The sequence below is a fragment of the Somniosus microcephalus genome, unplaced genomic scaffold, assembly GCF_052327205.1.
Source record: "Somniosus microcephalus isolate GS21.2 unplaced genomic scaffold, FLI_Smic_1.0 scaffold13, whole genome shotgun sequence".
Lineage (NCBI taxonomy): Eukaryota > Metazoa > Chordata > Chondrichthyes > Squaliformes > Somniosidae > Somniosus > Somniosus microcephalus.
In genome coordinates, this window is record NW_028225200.1 from 238,964 (window position 1) to 256,387 (window position 17,424).

The following is a 17,424-nucleotide window of genomic DNA, read 5'->3' on the forward strand; positions in this document are numbered from 1 at the left end:
CTGATTGACGGGAGCTTCCGACCAATAGGGAGCGAGCGGGGCGGGGCTGGAGGAGCGAGCCGGCGGCGGGTCCTCCAACCAATCGGGGAGCCAGAGGGGCGGGACTTGCGCCGGCTGATTGGGACAGAAGAGGCTGACGGGAGATTTAATTTAAATTGATTTAATGTCCCGCCTGCTCCAACTGCCCGCTCTGGAACGTCACGACGTCGCCGGCGTGCACTGACTGACACTGAGCTCTCCACCAATGAGCGAGAGGAGGCGGAGCCTGGAGCACCGACCCAGGGGCTTTGGTCCTCCAACCAATCACGGCGAAGGAGGAGGCGGGACCTGCGATCGGTCCGCCGCCATTTTGTAAATTTCTCTCCACGGATGTTGCCTGACCTGCTGAGTTTTTCCAGCATTCTCTGTTGTTATTTTGGCCTGGTTAGAATCTGTGATCCTGGGAAAGTTTATTTTTTATGTTCCTTTTACAGCTCAAACTAATTTTATTTTACAGAAGATACTTGTTTTAAACATTGAAGATAGGAGCAGGAGTCGGCCATTCGGCCCCTCGAGCCTGCTCCGCCATTCAATGCGATCATGGCTGATCGTAAAAAAAGCAGTTTGATTTTAAATTGATGAAACAGAAACAAGAAACGCTGTGGAGCAAATGTGAGTAAAAATATTTTTTCTCCCTGAATTAATTTTTTTAATATAAATTTTCTGCGTTTTTAATTATTAATTTCAAGCCCTTTATTAAGAGAAATATGGACGTGGTGGGGGTTCTCTTAAAGGGACAGGCGCTCTCTTTTTCTATGAGATTTTCATTAAAGGGACCGCGTCCCCGTGGATGACCGATTTTAAAGGGACAGCATCTCCCTTTTTATAATAATGTATATTTAAGAGACTGACATTTAAATGAGAGCAAATCCCCTGCTCCCGTGAGTGCTTGGCGAGAAATCAGGTGCTGTTTGCACTCGCCCCCTCCCAATTCTCTGCCAAGGGAATCGTCGCTAAGCAAAAGGAAAAATAGCTGTCATATTGGGCAGAAACAACAAAAACCCAAAACAAACTCGATTGCTACTTGGCCCTAAACAGACAATACAACATGGCTGATTAACTGACCATGGTAAAGGATAGCAAACTGAGAAAAACCTTGACAATGTACAGACTTAGTGAACATAGCCTGGCGATCGAAAAAGGTAGACACAGGCAGACCCGGCTACCAAGAGAGGACAGGATATGCTCTCACTGCAGTCAGGGAGTGGTGGAGACAGAGATGCACTTCCTCACAGCTTGTAGAAAATATCAGGGCATAAGGGAGAATTTCTACCCAAAATTCACAAAAATATGCCCGGAATTCAGAAATTTGAATGACGACCAAAAACTCCCATGCCTACTAGGGGAAGAGAGAAATTGTGTAACCTTAGCGGCACACTATGTTACAGCTTGCCATAAACAGAGGGACAACCACTAAATATAAAAAAAAGAGTATATACAAATTATATGAATGTATATTTATACACTCAGGGATATATCTGTTTATACACTGTATGGATAGATCTGTATTTTTGTGTACAACCATGAATGTTTTTCGATGCTTTGGCAACATAAGATGTACCTTGTCATCATGCCAATAAAGCGATTTGAATTGAATTGACAGAAAGCAGAGAGTAGTGGTGAACGGTTGCTTTTCAGACTGGAGGGAGGTAAACAGTGATGTTCCCCAGGGGTCGGTATTAGGATCAATGTTCCCTCTTTTTTGAGGTGCGTGGCCCCTTTAACGGGCTGCACGGCCCATTCAAATTTCCGCGCATGCGCGTTTATTCCATTTATAGGGCGGTGAGCCGGCTGCGCGGGACCTCCAGACCGCTGCGTGGCCGTGCAACTTAACGTGAACATTGATTCGGACCACTGCTTTTTTTGATATATATCAATGACCTGGACTTGGGGATCCAGGGCAAAATTTACAGACGACACGAAACTCAGAAATGTAGCAAACAATGAGGATAGTAACAGACTTCAGGAGGATGTAGCCAGACTGGTGAAATGGGCAGAAACGTGGCAGATTAAATTTAATGTAGAGAAGTGTGAAGTGATTCATTTTGGTAGGAAGAATGAGGAGAGGCAATATAAACTAAATGGCCCAGTTTTAAAGAGGCTGCAGGAACAGAGAGGCCTCGGGGTGTATGTACACAAATCTTAGAAGGTGGCAGGACAAGTTGAGAAGGCTGTTAAAAAAAGCATACAGGATCCTTGACTTTATTAATAGAGGAATAGAGTACAAAAGCAAGCAGGTTATGCTAAGCCTTTATAAAACACTGGCTAGGCTTCCGCTGGGCACCACACTTTAGGAAGGATGTCAAGGCCTAAGAGAGGGTGCAGAAGAAATTTACGAGAATGGGACCAGGGATGAGGGACTTGAGTTACGTGGAGAGACGGGAGAAGCTGGGGTTGTTCTCCTTAAGCAAAGAAGATTAAGAGGAGATTTGACAGAGTTGTTCAAAATCAGGATGGATTTTGAGAGAGTAAATAAGGAGAAACCGTTTCCAATGGCTGAAGGGACAGAAACCAGATTTAAGGCGATTGGCAAAAGAACCAGAGGTGACATGAGGAAACAGATTTTTACACCAAGTTGTTGTGATCTGGAATGCGCTGCCTGAAAGGGCGGTGGAAGCAGATTCGATATTATAATTCAAAAGAGATTGAGATAAATACTTGAAGGGAAAACATTTACAGGGCTTTGGGGAAAGAGCAAGGGGAGTGGGATTAATTGGATCGCTCTTTCAAAGAGCCGGCACAGGCACGATGGGCCGAATGGCCTCCTTCTGTGCTGTATCATTCTATGATGCTATTCTACACAGACACACACACACATACAGTCAGACAGACACACAGACACAGATACTCACTAAAATACAGTCAGACACACACACACACATTTTTTCTGCATGAACTTTTATTATTAATTTCAAAGACTTTACGAAAAAGGCGGGAGTGGTGGGCGGAGGGCTCTTAAAGGGACAGGGACTCTCCTTTTCAATGTGATTTTAATTAAAGGGTCCGAGTCCCTCCTTGCCTGTGGAGGACCAATTTTAAAAGGACAGCGTCTCGAAATCAGGTGCTGTCTGCGTGTGAACCACCTCCTCCCAATTTCCTGCCAAGCGATCCCTGCGGGCACCACTCCACTCTAGGACTGGCTCATAGAATCATACAGCACAGAAGGAGGCCATTCAGCCCATCGTGCCTGTGCCGGCTCTTTGAAAGAGCTCTCCATTTAGTCCCACTCCCCTGCTCTTTCCCCATAGCCCTGAAAATGTTTCCCCTTCAAGTATTTATCCAATTCCCCAGTGAACGTTATTATTGACTCTGCTTCCACCGCCCTTTCAGGCAGCGCATTCCAGATCACAACAACTCGCTGCGTCAATAAAATTCTCCTCACCTCGCCTCTGGTTCTTTTGTCAATGACCTTATATCTGTGTCCTCTGGTTACCGACCCTCCTGCCACTGGAAACAGTTTCTCCTTATAAGCTACAGCTATACAAAGCCCTGGTTAGACCCCAGAGAGTCATAACGGCACAGAAGGCCATTCGGCCCATCGAGTCCGAGCCGGCTCTCTGTAGAACAATCCAGTCAGTCCCATTCCCCCGCTCTATCCCCGTAGCCCTGCAAGTTTATTTCCCTCAAGTGCCTATCCAGTCTCCCCTTGAAAACATTGAGTGTCTCCGCTTCCACCACTTCCGTCGGCAGCGAGTTCCAGGTCATCACCACTCGCTGCGTAAAAAAGTTTTTCCTCACATCCCCCCTGTATCTCTTGCCCAAAACCTTAAATCTGTGTCCCCTAGTCCTTGTACCATCAACTAGTGGGAACAGCCTTTCCCCGTCTAGCCTATCCAAACCCGTCATAATCTTGTACACCTCTATCAAACCAGCCCCCAACCTCCTTTGCTCTAATGAAAACAAATCCAGCTTCTCCAACCTGTCCTTGTAGCTAAGATCCCCCATTCCCGGAACCATTCTGGTAAATCTCCTCTGCACCCTCTCAAGGGCCTTCACATCCTTCCTAAAGTGTGGTGACCAGAACTGGACGCAATACTCCAGTTGTGGCCTAACCAGCGCTTTATAAAGGTTCAGCATAACTTCTCTACTTTTGTACTCAATACCTCTATTTATGAAGCCCAAGATCCCACATGCTTTGTTAACCACTCTCTCAATATGTCCCACCACCTTCAGGGAGCTACGCACATTAACTCCCAGGAACTCCCTGGAGCACTGTGTACAGTTCTGGGCACCGCACCTCAGAAAGGATATATTGGCCTTGGAAGGAGTGCAGCACAGATTGACCAGAATGTTACCCGGGCTTCAAGGGTTAGATTATGAGGAGAGATTACATAAACTAGGCTTGTGTTCCCTGGAATCTAGAAGGTTAAGGAGTGATTGAGGATTTTAGGATTTTGAAAGGAATTGGTAGAGTAGACAGAGAGAAACTTTTTCCGCCAGTGGGGCAGTCGAGGACAAGGGGACATCACCTTAAAACCAGAGCCAGGCCACTCAGGAGAGAAGTTGGGAAACACTTCTTCACACAAAGGGTGGTAGAAGTGTGGAACCCTCTCCCACAGAAAGCAGTCGATGCCAGCTCAATTAATCATTTTAAATCCCAGAGCGATAGATTTTTGCTAGACAAGGGAGCAAAGGGATATGGAGCCAAGGCAGGTGGGTGGAGTTAAGACACAGATCGGCCATGATCTCATTGAATGGCGGAACAGGCCGGAGGGGCTGAATGGCCTCCTCCTGTTCCCATGCTCCTATTTACTCTATCAAAACCCTTCATGTTTTGAACACCTCTATTAAATCTCCGCTGCACCTTCTCTGCTCCAAGGAGAACAATCCCAGCTTCTCCAGCCTCTCCACGTAACTGAAATCCTCTGTGTATTTGTCATGGGGCAGCAGGCTATAGCAAACAGCTTTTTTAAGATCATAAAAACAAAAAGGGGGCAAGAACTTTGCTGGGAGTGTACTATAGGCCCCCAAACAGTCAGGGGGAGATAGAGGAACAGATATGTAGGCAAATCTCAGAGAAATGTGCAAATAATAGGGTAATAATAGTGGGGGATTTCAACTTCCCCAATATTAACTGGGATAGTCAGAGTGTGAAACGCTTAGAGGGTGCAGAATTCTTAAAGTGCATCCAGGAGAGCTTTTTGAGCCAGCATGTAGAAAGTCCTACAAGAGAGGGGGCGGTACTGGACCTAATTCTAGGGAATGTGGCCGGGCAAGTGGTAGAAGTGTTAGTAGGTGAGCACTTTGGTGACAGTGACCATAATTCAGTGAGATTTAAGGTAGTCATGGAAAAGGACAGAGATGGACCGGAAATAAAGGTTCTAAATTGGGGGAAGGCCGATTTTAATATGATAAGGCAGGATCTGGCCAAAGTGGACTGGGATCAGCTACTTGTAGGAAAATCCACATCAGAGCAGTGGGAGTCTTTCAGAAAGGAAATAGAGAGAGTACAATGGCAACATGTTCCCGTAAAGGTCAAGGGTGGGACCAACAAGCCCAGGGAACCCTGGATGTCAAGGGATATATGAGAATGGATTAGGAAAAAAAGGGGGACTTTTGGCAGATACAAAGGACTAAAGACAGAGGAAGCCCTAGAGGAGTTTAAAAAGTGCAGGGGGAATACTTAAAAAAGAAATTAGGAGAGCGAGGAGGGGCCATGAAATAACACTGGCGAGCAAAATAAAGAAAAATCCTAAGGCATTTTATAAGTATATTAAGGGCAAGAGGATAACTAGGGAAAGAGTAGGGCCCATTAGGGACCAAAGTGGCAATCTGTGTGGAGCCAGAAGATGTAGGTGGGGTTTTAAATGAATTTTTTGCATCTGTGTTCACTATGGAGAAGGACGATGTAGACATAGTAATCGGGCAGGGGGACTGTGATATACTTGAACATATTAGCATCGAGAGGGAGGAGGTACGAGCGGTTTTAGCAGGCTTTAAACTGGATAAATCCCCAGGCCCGGATGAAATGTATCCCAGGCTGCTGTGTGAGGCAAAGGAGATTGCAGGGGCTCTGACACAAATTTTCAAAACCTCTCTGGCCACAGGGGATGAGCCAGAGGACTGGAGAACAGCTAACGTAGTACCATTATTCAAGAAGGGTAGCAGGGATAAACCAGGGAATTACAGGCCAGTGAGCCTAACATCAATGGTTGGGAAATTATTAGAAAAAATTCTGAGGGACAGAATTAGTCTCCACTTGGAGAGGCAAGGATTAATCAGGGATAGTCAGCATGGCTTTGTCAAGGGAAGATCATGTCTAACCAATTTGATTGAATTTTTCGAGGGGGTGACTAGGTGTGTGGATGAGGGTAGTGCAGTGGATGTGGTATACATGGATTTTAGTAAGGCTTTCGATAAAGTCCCACACAGGAGACTGGTCAAGAAGGTAAGAGCCCATGGGATCCAGGGTGCCTTGGCACATTGGATCCAAAACTGGCTTAGTGGCAGAAGGCAGAGGGTGATGGTCGAAGGTTGTTTTTGTGACTGGAAGCCTGTGTCCAGTGGGGTACCGCAGGGATCGGTGCTGGGTCCCTTGCTGTTTGTGGTCTACATTAATGATTTGGATGTGAATGTAAAAGGTATGATCAGTAAGTTTGCAGATGACACGAAAATTGGTGGGGTGGTAAATAGCGAGGAGGGTAGCCTCAGTCTGCAGGACGATATAGATGGGTTGGTCAGATGGGCGGAACAGTGGCAAATGGAATTTAACCCTGAAAAGTGTGAGGTGATGCATTTTGGAGGGACTAACAAGGCAAGGGAATACACAATGAATGGTAAGACCCTAGGAAAGACAGAGGATCAGAGGGACCTTGGTGTGCATGTACATAGATCCCTGAAGGCAGCACAATAGGTGGATAAGGTGGTTAAAAAGGCATATGGGATACTTGCCTTCATTAGCCGAGGCATAGAATATAAGAGCAGGGAGGTTATGATGGAGCTGTACAAAATGCTGGTTAGGCCACAGCTGGAATACTGTGTGCAGTTCTGGTCGCCACACTATAGGAAGGATGTGATTGCATTGGAGAGGGTGCAGAGGAGATTCACCAGGATGTTACCTGGGCTGGAGCGCTTCAGCTATGAAGAGAGACTGGACAGGCTGGGGTTGTTTTACTTGGAGCAGAGAAGGCTGAGGGGGGACCTGATTGAGGTGTACAAAATTATGAGGGGCATAGATAGGGTAAATAGAAAGGAACTTTTCCCCTTAGTAGAGGGGTCAATAACCAGGGGGATAGTTTCAAGATAAGGGGCAGGAGGTTTAGAGGGGATTTGAGGAAAGACTTTTTCACCCAGAGGGTGGTTGGAATCTGGGACTCACTGCCTGAAAGGGTGGTAGAGGCAGGAACCCTCTCAACATTCAAGAAGCATTTAGATGAGCACTTGAACCGCCATAGCATACAAGGCTACGGACCCAGTGCTGGAAAATGGGATTAGAATAGACAGGGCTGGATGGCCGGCGCAGACGCGATGGGCCGAAGGGCCTCTTTCTGTGCTGTATAACTCTATAAGAAGCAGGAGCACGCCATTCGGCCCTTCGAGCCTGCTCCGCCATTCAATAAGATCATGGCTGATCTTCTACCTCATCTCCACCTTCCCGCCCGATCCCCATACCCCTCGATTTCCCCATGAGTCCAAAAATCTATCGATCTCAGCCTTGATTATACTCAATGACTGAGCCTCCACAGCCCTCTGGGGCAGAGAATTCCAAAGATTCACCACCCACCAGGAGGACACCGGGGCTGAGAAGGTCTCATTATGGGGACGGAACCATCGAATGAAACAGCACAGAAGGAGGCCATTCGGCCCACCGTGCCTGTGCCGGCTCTTTGGTCGAGCTCTGCGATTAGTCCCACTCCCCCCTGCTCTTTCCCCCTCGCCCTGTAAATGTCTCCCCTTCAAGTATTTACCCACTTCTTTATGAAAGTTACGATTGAATCTGCTTACACCGCCCTTCCAGGCAGCGCGTTCCAGATCATAACTGGCTGTGTTTACAATCTGTTTCCTCATGTCGCCTCTGGTTCTTTTGCCTGAAATCTGTGTCCTCTGGTTACCGACCCTCCAGCCACTGGAAACAGTTTCTCCTTATTTACTCGATCCAAACCCTTCCTGGTTTTGACCCCCTCTATCAGATCTCCCCTTAACCTTAGCCGGGCAGGTGGAAGGGGTATCAGTGGGAGAGCATTGTGGGGGTAGTGATCATAAAAACATAGAAGATAGGAACAGGAGTAGGCCATTCAGCCCTTTAATGAGATCATGGCTGATCATCCAAATTCAGTACCCGGTCCCTGCCTTCTCCCCATATCCCTTGATCCCTTTAGCCTTCAGAAATATATCCAACTCCTTCTTGAATATATTTAATGAATTGGCCTCAACTGCCTTGTGTGGCAGAGAATTCCACAGGTTCACCACTCTCTGGGTGAAGAAATTCCTCCTCATCTCAGTCCTAAATGGCTTACCCCTTATCCTTAGACTGTGACCCCTGGTTCTGGACTCCCTGACCATCGGGAACACCCTTCCTGCATCTAGTCTGTCCAGTCCTGTTAGAATTTTATAAGTTTCAGTAAGATCCCCTCTCATTCTTCTAAACTCCAGCGAATATAAGCCCAATCGACCCAATCTCTCCTCATACGTCATTCCTGCCATCCCAGGTATCAGTCTGGTGAATCTTCGCTGCACTCCCTCCATGGCAAGAACATCCTTCCTCAGATAAAGCGACCAAAACTGCACACAATACTCAAGGTGTGGTCTCACCAAGGCCCTGTACAACTGCAGCGAGACTTCCTTGTTCCTGTACTTGAACCCTCTCGCTACGAAGGCCAACACACACGCCCACCCAGCTTTGTGTTGTCTGCAAACTTGGAGATATTACATCTAGTTCCCTCGTCTAGATCATTAATATATACTGTGAATAGCTGGGGTCCGAGCACCGATCAGCGATATCGCTCTAGAATTCTTTAAAATAGGCTTTGCAGACTCAGCAAACCTTATTTGCTTTGCTGTTTTTTGGCTGACGAAATAAAAGTTATTTTTTGGGCTGCAGGTATTTAATTGAGTTAGTTCCTGCTTGCTGTCAGTCCTGGCCCCTGGTTCTGCCCATTCCTGCACCTCATTGGCTGACACGCCGCGGTCAGTCGACACCACGAGGGGATCTCGATGGTCGGGGAGTCCAAAACCAGGGCTCACAGTCTAAGGATAAGGGGTAAGCCATTTAGGACAGAGATGAGAAGGAATTTCTTCACCCAGAGAGTGATGTGCTGTGAGGAGGATGCCGAGAAACTCCAGTATGATTTGGACAGGTTGGGTGATTGGGCAGAAGCATGGCAGATGCAGTATAATATGGATAAATGTGAGGTTATCCACTTTGGTGGCAAAAAGAGGAAGGCAGATTATTATCTGAATAGCAATAGATTGGGAGAAGGGGAAGTACAATGAGACCTGGGTGTCCTTGTGCACCAGTCGCTGAAGGTAAGCATGCAGGTGCAGCAGGCGGTTAAGAAGGCAAATGGTATGTTGGCCTTTGTAGCGAGAGGGTTTGAGTACAGGAACAAGGATGTCTCGCTGCAGTTGTACAGGGCCTTGGTGAGACCACAGCTTGAGTATTGTGTGCAGTTTTGGTCACCTTATCTGAGGAAGGATGTTCTTGCCATGGAGGGAGTGCAGCGAAGATTCACCAGGCTGATACCTGGGATGGCAGGAATGATGTATGAGGAGAGATTGGGTTGATTGGGCTTATACTCGCTGGAGTTTAGAAGAATGAGAGGGGATCTCATTGAAACTTATGAAATTCTAACAGGACTAGACAGATTAGATGCAGAAAGGATGTTCCCGATGGTGGGGGAGTGCAGAACCAGGGGTCACAGTCTAAGGATAAGGAGTAAGCCATTTAGGACAGAGATGAGGAGGAATTTCTTCACCCAGAGTAGTGGTGAACCTGTGGAATTCACTACATAGAAACATAGAAGATAGGAGCAGGAGTAGGCCATTCGGCCCCTCGAGCCTGCTCCGCCATTCAATGCGATCATGGCTGATCATCCAAATTCAGTACCCTGTCCCTGCTTTCTCCCCATACCCCTTGATCCCTTTAGCCTTAAGAAATATATCCAACTCCCTCTTGAATATATTTAATGAACTGGCCTCCACCGCCTTCTGTGGTAGAGAATGCCACAGGTTCACCACTCTCTGGGTGAAGAAATTCCTCCTCATTTCTGTCCTAAATGGCCTACCCTTTATCCTGAGACTGTTTCCCCTGGTTCTGGACTCCCCGACCATCGGGAACATCCTTCCTGCATCTAGTCTGTCGAGTCCTGTTAGAATTTTATAAGTTTCAATGAGATCACCTCTCATTCTTCTAAACTCCAGCGAGTACAAGTCCAATCGACCCAATCTTTTTTTTAAATTCATTGATGGGATGTGGGCGTCGCTGGCTAGGCCTGCATTTAGTGCCCATCCCTAATTGTCCTTGAGAAGATGGTGGTGAGCCGCCTTCTTGAACCGCTGCAGTCCATATGGTGTAAGTACACCCACAATGCTGTTAGGAAGGGAGTTCCAGGATTTTGTCCCAGCGACAGTGAAGGAACGGCGATACAGGTCCAAGTCAGGATGGTGTGTGGCTTGGAGGGGAACTTGTAGGTGGTGATGTTCCCATGTGTCTGCTGCCCTTGTCCTTCGAAGTGGTAGAGGTCGCGAGTTTGGAAGGTGCTGTTAAAGGAGCTTTGGCGAGTTGCTGCAGTGCATCTTGTAGATGGTACACACTGCAGCCACAGTGCGCCGGTGGTGGAGGGAGTGAATGTTGAAGGTGGTGGACGAAGTGCCAATCAAGCGGGCTGCTTTATCCTGAATGGTGTCGAGCTTCTTGAGTGTTGTTGGAGCTGCACTCAACCAGGCAAGTGGAGAGTATTCCATCACACTCCTGACTTGTGCCTTGTAGATGGTGGAAAGGCTTTGTGGAGTCAGGAGGTGAGACACTCGCTGCAGAATTCCCAGCCTCTGGCCTGCTCTTGTTGCCACAGTATTTATATGGCTGGTCCAGTTCAGTTTCTGATCAATGGTAACCCCCAGGATGTTGATAGTGGGGGATTCAGCGATGGTAATGCCATTGAATGTCAAGGGGAGATGGTTAGTCTCGCTTGTTGGAGATGGTCATTGCCTGGCTCTTGTGTGGTGCGAATGTCACTTGCCACTTGTCAGCCCAAGTCTGAATGTTGTCCAGGTCTTGCTGCATATGGACACGGACTGCGTCAGTATCTGACGAGTCTCGAATGGTGCTGAACAGTGTGCAATCATCAGCGAACATCCCCACTTCTGACCTTATGATGGAGGGAAGGTCATTGATGAAACAGCTGAAGATGGTTGGGCCTAGGACACTGCCCTGAGGAACTCCTGCAGTGATGTCATGTGATTGAGATGAATGAACTCCAACAACCACAGCCAACTTCCTTTGTGCTAGGTATGATTCCAACCAATGGAGAGTTTTTCCCTTGATTCCCATTGACTTCAGTTTTGCTAGGGCTCCTTGATGCCACACTCGATCAAATGCTGCCTTGTTGTCAAGGGCAGTCACTCTCATCTCACCTCTTGAGTTCAGCTCTTTTGTCCATGTTTGGACCAAGGCTGTAATGAGGTCAGGAGCTGAGTGGCCCTGGCGGAACCCAAACTGGGCGTCAGTTAGCAGGTTATTGCTGAGTAAGTGCCGCTTGATAGCACTGTCGACGACACCTTCCATCACTTTGCTGATGATTGAGAGTAGACTGATGGGACGGTAATTGGCCGGGTCGGATTTGTCCTGCTTTTTGTAGACAGTACATACTTGGGCAATTTTCCACATTGCCGGGTAGATGCCAGTGTTGTAGCTGTACTGGAACAGCTTGGCTAGGGGCGCAGCTAGTTCTGGAGCACAAGTCTTCAGTACTATTGCCAGAATGTTGTCAGGGCCCATAGCCTTTGCAGTATCCAGTGTCTTCAGCCGTTTCTTGACATCACGTGGAGTGAATTGAATGGGCTGAAGACTGGCATCTGTGATGCTGGGGACCTCAGGAGGAGGCCGAGATGGATCATCCACTCTGCACTTCTGGCTGAAGATAGTTGCAAATGCTTCAGCCTTGTCTTTTGCACTCACGTGCTGGGCTCCACCATCATTGAGGATGGGGATATTTTTGGAGCCTCCTCCTGTTAACTGTTTAATTGTCCACCACCACTCACGACTGGATGTGGCAGGACTGCAGAGCTTTGATTTGATCCGATGGTTGTGAGATCGCTTAGCTCTGTCTATCGCATGTTGCTTCCGTTGTTTGGCATGCAAGTAGTCCTTGCTTTTGCACTCTACGCCTCTCCTAAAGCAGGGGAGTTATGATGAATTGTTACAGTTTTTTTTGCAGAGTGACCAAGGCTGTCTGTAGGAAACAATTGTGCATTTGAAAGCAGCTTGTATTGTGAAGCTTGTGCCCCTTTGCCAGGCCCGCTGCCTGCGGCCCCTCTCCCAGATTCCAGCCCCAGCTCTGTGCTGACTGAGCTGCTCTCACCTGGGGACAGCGCGTCACAATCGGCCCCAGCGCACCTGAGCTGGAGAGGAGGCCCCGCCCCCTTGCCGCGCTGCCATTGGTTGGAGGACCAGGCCGTCCAGTTCAGTCCTCCCAGCTCAGCCCTGTTGCTATTGGTCAGCGCTCCTGTCAGTCAGAATCACATTGCTCTGGCTCACTCAGCCATCCCGCGCGGTTCAATCGGCTCCGTTCGGCGTCTGCGGAGATCCGGCCCGCCCGAGTCTCAGGTTTGGTTTTTCTCATATTTTACTTTATAATCTCGCTCTCCGCTCCCCCCCCTCACCTCGATTTAAATCGATTCCCCAACACTTTACTTTACCCGGCCGCTGATTCCGCCTCTTCCCCAGATCCGGGCTTCCGTCTGCTCCCCGGAGGCCCCGGCAGGCGCACTGGCAGCTTCGTGTTGTGGTGAGGGGGCCGAATGAGCATGCGCGGCCCCGCCTCTCCACATTTAAAGGGACACCCACCCCCTCCACATTTAAAGGGACACCCACCGCCTCCACATTTAAAGGGACTCCCTTCCCCCCCCCCCTCATGTCCTCTACTGTGGAGGAGGAATTCCTGGAGTGTTTACGGGATGGTTTCCTGGACCAATATGTCGAGGAACCAACCAGAGATCAGGCCATCTTAGACTGGGTATTATGTAACGAGAAAGGATTAATTAGCAATCTTGTTGTACGAGGCCCCTTGGGTCGGAGTGATCATAATATGATCGAATTCTTCATTAAGATGGAGAATGAAGTTGTTGACTCAGAGACTAGGGTCCTAAATTTAAATAAAGGAAACTACGATGGTCTGAGGAGCGAGTTGGGTAGGATTGATTGGGGAATGTCACAAAAAGGGTTGACGGTGGATCGGCAATGGCAAACATTCAAAGACCGCATGGATGAACTACAGAATTTGTTCATCCCAGTTTGGCATAAAAATAAAACAAAAAAGGTGACTCAACCGTGGCTAACAAGGGAAATTAGGGATAGCATAAGATCCAAGGAGAGGACATATAAATTGGCCAGAAAAAGCAGTAAACCTGAGGATTGGGAGCAGTTTAGGATTCACCAAAGGAGGACAAAGGGATTAATTAAGAAGGGGAAAATAGAATATGAGAGTAAGCTTTCAGGGAACATAAAAACTGACTGTAAAAGATTTTACAGATATGTGAAGAGAAAAAGAACATAAGAAGTAGGAGCAGGAGTAGGCCATACGGCCCCTCGGGCCTGCTCCGCCATTCAATAGGATCTTGGCTGATCTGAACCTAGACTCACGTCCACTTCCCTGCCCGCTCCCCGTAACCCCTAATTCCCTTATCAGCTAGGAAACTGTCTATCTGTGTTTTAAATTTATTTAATGTTGCAGCTTCCACAGCTATCTGAGGTAGCAAATTCCATAGATTTACCACCCTCTGAGTGAAGAAGTTTCTCCTCATCTCAGTTTTGAAACGGCAGCCCCTTATTCTAAGATTATGCCCCCTAGTTCTAGTCTCACCCATCAGTGGAAACATCCTCCCCGCATCCACCCGATCAAGCCCCCTCACAATCTTATATGTTTCGACAAGATCGCCTCTCATTCTTCTGAATTCCAATGAGTAGAGGCCCAACCTACTCAACCTTTCCTCATAAGTCAACCCCCTCATCTCCGGAATCAACCGAGTGAACCTTCTCTGAACTGCCTCGAGAGCAAGTATATCTTTTCTTAAATATGGAAACCAAAACTGTACGCAATATTCCAGGTGTGGCCTCACCAGTACCCTGTATAACTGAAGCAAGACTTCCCTGCTTTTATACTCCATCCCCCTTGCAATAAAAGCCAAGATTCCATTGGCCTTCCTGATCACCTGCTGTACCTGCATACTAACCTTCTGTGTTTCATGCACCAGGATCCCCAGATCCCTTTGTACTGTAGCACTTTGCAGTTTCTCTCCATTTAGATAATAACTTGCTCTTTGATTTTTTCTTCCAAAGTGCATAACTTCACACTTTCCAACATTATATTCCACCTGCCAAATTTCTGCCCACTCACTTAGCCTGTCTGTGTCCTTTTGCAGGTTTTTTATGTCCTCCTCACTCGCTGCTTTCCCTCTCATCTTTGTATCGTCGGCAAACTTGGATACGTTGCACTCGGTCCCCTCCTCCAAATCGTTAATATAGATTGTAAAGAGTTGGGGTCCCAGCACTGACCCCTGCGGAACACCACCAGTTACTGATTGCCAACCCGAGAATGAACCATTTATCCCAACTCTCTGTTTTCTGTTAGATAGCCAATCTTCCACCCATGCCAGTATATCACCCCCAATCCCGTGACTTTTTATCTTGTGCAGTAATCTTTTGTGTGGCACCTTGTCAAATGCCTTTTGGAAGTCCAAATACACCACATCCACTGGTTCCCCTTTATCCACCCTGTTTGTTACATCCTCAAAGAATTCGAGCAAATTTGTCAAACATGACTTCCCCTTTATAAAACCATGCTGACTCGGTCCGATTAAATTATGCTTATCCAAATATCCTGTTACTGCTTCCTTAATAATGGACTCCAACATTTTACCAACCACAGATGTTAGGCTAACTGGTCAATAGTTTCCAACCTTTTGTCTACCTCCCTTTATAAATAAGGGTGTTACATTAGCAGTTTTCCAACCTGCTGGGACCTTGCCTGAATCCAGGGAGTTTTGGAAAATTACCACCAATGCATCCACAATCCCCACCGCTACCCCTCTCAAGACCCTAGGATGTAAACCATCAGGTCCAGGGGATTTATCCGCCTTAAGTCCCATTATCTTACCGAGTACCATCTCCTTAGTGATTTTAATCGTGTTTAGCTCCTCCCCCCCCCCCCATAGCCCCCAGTTTGTCCAGTGTTGGGATATTTTTAGTGTCCTCTACTGTAAAGACTGATACAAAATATTTGTTCAGCGTTTTTGCCATCTCCATGTTCCCCACTACTACTTTCCCGGTCTCGTCCTCTAAGGGACCAACATTCATTTTAGCCACCCTTTTTCTTTTTATATACTCCCAGGGCAGGTACAGCACAGGTTAGATACAGAGTAAAGCTTCCTGTACACTGTCCCATCAAACAATCCCAGGGCAGGTACAGCACGGGTTAGATACAGAGTAAAGCTTCCTGTACACTGTCCCATCAAACAATCCCAGGGCAGGTACAGCACGGGTTAGATACAGAGTAAAGCTTCCTGTACACTGTCCCTTCAATCACTCCCGATTGGTTGGAGGACCCGTCGCCACCTCAGTCCTCCAAGCTCCGCCCGCTCTCTCCCTATTGGTCGGAACTCCCGTCAGTCACCGCCGTGGAGTTGATCACGTGCCCCAGTCCGGCTCCCTGCAGAAGACAAGGGGCTGCGGCCGCTCAATCCGCTCCGCTCGGTGCCGGGACGGTCCGGTTTGTATTTTCTTTTTATTTTTCTCCCCGCCCGCGCTTCTCTCCGCTATATATAAAAAAAACCTCATAAAACCCACTTTCCGCTGGTGATCCAGACTCTCGCGGTTGCCCCGGCCGACCCAGAATGCGAGGCCCTGCGCAGGCGCGGTAGCGGCTCATCTTCGGGAGCGGGGCCCTGTGGCGCATGCGGAGTAGGGGGAGGGGGGCGGGGCCTGTTCAGAGCCTGTGCTCACCTTGGAGCGGCGCATGCGGAGTAGTGGGAGGGGGCGGGGCCTGTTCAGAGCCCTCGCTCACCTTGGAGCGGCGCATGCGGAGTTGTGGGAGGGGGCGGGGCCTGTTCAGAGCCTGCGCTCACCTTGGAGCGGCGCATGCGGAGTAGGGGGAGGGGGGCGGGGCCTGTTCCGAGCCCACCTCCAACAATGAGAACAATAACAACTTGTATTTCTATAGCACCTTTAACGTAGGAAAACATCCCAAGGCGCTGCACAGGAGTATTGTAAGACATTGAAAAATGTGACCCCGAGCCACAGAAGGAGAAATTAGGGCAGATGGCCAAAAGCTTGGTCACAGAGGTGGGTTTTGAACAGCCATGATCTCATTGAATGGCGGAGCAGGCTCGAGGGGCCGAATGGCCGACTCCTGCTCCTATTTTCTACGAAAGAGAGGCGGAGAGGTTCAGGGAGGGAATTCCAGAGCTCAGGGCCGAGGCAACAGAAGACACGGCCACTGATGGTGCAGCGATTATAATCAGGGATGCTCAAGAGGGCAGAATTGGAGGAACGCAGATGTCTGGGGGGGGGGGGGGGGGGAGGTTGATTTCTTTGGAACCGAGGAGGCTGAGGGGAGACCTGATTGAGGTGTAGAAAATTATGAGGGGCCGAGATAGGAAGGACCTATTTCCCTTGGCAGAGGGGTCCACAACCAGGGGGCATAGATTTAAAGTAATTGGTCGGAGGTTTAGAGGGGAGTTGAGGAGAAATGTTTTCACCCAGTGGGTGGTGGGGGTCTGGAACTCACTGCCTGACAGGGTGGTAGAGGCAGAAACTCTCATCACATTTAAAAAGTACTTGGATATGCACTTGAAGTGCCGTAACCTACAAGGCTACGGACCAAGTGCTGGAAAGTGGGATTAGTGTGGATAGCACATAATCGGCCGGCACGGACAAGGTGGGCTGAATGGCCTCCTTCTGTGCTGTAATTTTTCTGTGATTCTATCGCGGGGGGCGGGTGGTTGTGAGGCTGAAGGGAATAACTAAGATAGGGAGGGGCGAGGCCATGGAGGGATTTGAAAACAAGGATGAGAATTTTGAAATCGAAGCATTGCTTAACCGGGAGCCAATGTAGGTCAGTGAGCACAGGGGTGATGGGTGAACGGGACTTGGCGTTGAGTTACGACACGGGTAGTTTTGGATCACCTCAAGTTTACATAGGGTAGAATGTGGGAGGCCAGCCAGGAGTGCGT

General features: G+C 48.4%; 1 protein-coding gene across 2 annotated transcripts in view; it reads left to right on the plus strand.

Moving 5' to 3' along the window:
* The first annotated feature begins 347 nt into the window (after positions 1 to 347).
* Positions 348 to 17,424, plus strand: part of LOC147083933 (uncharacterized) — a 54,347-nt gene continuing 37,270 nt past the window's right edge. For both annotated transcript variants that reach the window (XM_085980023.1, XM_085980022.1), the window contains exon 1: positions 348 to 651. The gene's annotated coding sequence lies outside the window, so the exon portion shown is untranslated. The remainder of the gene's footprint in view (positions 652 to 17,424) is intronic.